The sequence below is a fragment of the Pygoscelis adeliae genome, unplaced genomic scaffold (genome assembly GCF_000699105.1).
Source record: "Pygoscelis adeliae isolate BGI_AS28 unplaced genomic scaffold, ASM69910v1 Scaffold206, whole genome shotgun sequence".
Lineage (NCBI taxonomy): Eukaryota > Metazoa > Chordata > Aves > Sphenisciformes > Spheniscidae > Pygoscelis > Pygoscelis adeliae.
The window spans coordinates 882,730-884,910 of record NW_008825052.1 but is presented as its reverse complement, the minus strand read 5'-3'; positions in this window follow the sequence as shown (position 1 = coordinate 884,910).

Genomic DNA, 2,181 nt, shown 5'->3' with positions numbered 1-2,181 from the left:
GAGGTGCGGCCTCACCAGTGCTGAGTACAGGGGCACGATCACTTCCCTGCTCCTGCTGGCCACACTATTTCTGATACAGGCCAGGATGCCATTGGCCTTCTTGGCCACCTGGGCACACTGCCGGCTCATGTTCAGCCGGCTGTCGACCAACACCCCCAGGTCCTTTTCCGCCAGGCAGCTTTCCAGCCACTCTTCCCCAAGCCTGTAGCGCTGCATGGGGTTGTTGTGGCCAAAGTGCAGGACCCGGCACTTGGCCTTGTTGAAGCTCATACAGTTGGCCTGGGCCCATCGATCCAGCCTGTCCAGGTCCCTCTGCAGAGCCTTCCTACCCTCGAGCAGATCAACACTGCCGCCCAACTTGGTGTCGTCTGCAAACTTACTGAGGGTGCACTCGATCCCCTCGTCCAGATCATTGATAAAGGTATTGAACAAGACCGGCCCCAAAACTGAGCCCTGGGGAACACCGCTCGTGACCGGCCGCCAGCTGGATTGAACTCCATTCACCACAACTCTCTGGGCCCGGCCGTCCAGCCAGTTTTTGACCCAGCGCAGAGTACACCTGTTTAAGCCGTGAGCCGCCATCTGGTTACTTTCCTTCACTGCAACTTGCGCGCGCAGCCCCTTGTCCTGTGTGGTGTCCCGCTGCCTGTATCTTCTCCCATGCCTATCCAGGCGTTACAACAGCATTTGTAACTGCAGCAAAACCTGCTGCAGGAAGGTTTAAGAAGGGTTTGCAAGTCTACACAGCTGAAGTCCTTGGTCATGTACCCCCGCTATAGTTCAGAAAATGCAGTGTTCTCTTATTCCCTTTGCCAAGTAAGGAACGGGTTGGGTATGGTCAACATTGGCTTGGATTAAGGTTAAGACTGAGACCACGAGAATCCCAGTGCAGAGACAGATGCTACAGAGCAAGGCGAAAGAAGGTAAGGTAAAATCCAAGGTAAAGTAAAATTTTGGACTTGCCCAGAGGAAATCCTCCAATCTAGCCCCCAAACAGAGGTGGCTTATTTCAACATTAATTAAAATGGCTGTGACAGAATAAATTACTCCCAACATTTTTCAAAAGGGATTAAAAATGGTGCCATTCAAACTTAGCAAGGCAGGTTTACAAACATGAACCAGCTGGGCTCCACAATGAAACTGTAAGATCTGCAGTATTTTTGTGGCACCTATAAAGCATAGAGAGAAACATGTAATTTATCTGCTTTTCAGCACTGAAATGTGGTGTGGAAGGTCTCGATTGTTGGTGATTTGTCACATCTTTGACCAACCTATTACATCTGGGAAGCAAGCGTGTGTCAGGTCTTTTCTATAATAGCATGTATATTGTAAGGCATGTTATATTCTGGATATACGTCGCTTTAAACCTCTATGTTCTCAAATACTTTTTCCTTAACTGAAAACATTGAGAGCCCATGCTATCAAGGCAGAAGTCGTTTCGTGTGGTGAAACCCTGTGAGAGCATTAGGGTCTCGGAGTAAGATGTCGGAAGAGTTTTTACCCTATGAGCCAGTCCCGTCTCACACCCCTTACCTGTTGGCACGTATTTCATTCAGTGAAAGAATTGCTTAAGCATGGTAGCGTGTCTCTGAAAGGGAGATGCATGTGTCCAGCTTGACTTTGCTCCTTGTTTTCAGGGGTTTTCTGAGTTCTTCCGGCTCTTTAGTCCCTGCGTTTCTCCGGACTTTTACACTTTCAAGAGGAGGATGCTCTTACAGTCCATGTCAGGTTCTTACTGTGCTCAGCGAGCAGTGCTCTGCATCTCCCTCATCTCCCTCACGTTGCCGAGTATCAATTGGCAGGGTCAGTGACCAGCTCCACACTTATTAAAATGGTTACACCTCCTTGGGAACTGTTTATATTTCCAGAGCTATCGCTAAAGGCCTTTTATCTTCTTAGTTCAGCTTCTTGCATCAGTCATTCCAACAAAAGGCAAGCCATCTGGATTGCTCTTGATTTTAACTGGTTGTGGGAAAAAGAGGATTCAAAGACTAAAGCTGGCATCCGACAGCCACACTTATTTACCACGGCACCACAAGGAGCAGCGGAGAGAGAAGTCTGGCCAGATCTCCTGTGCTGCCATCAAGATGTTTCCATCTTGGCTTCCTAGCTGAGTCTGGATCCGCAGATCTCACAGGAGAATATAAAAATAAAAAGCTATGTTTCAGCAGTGCATACCTA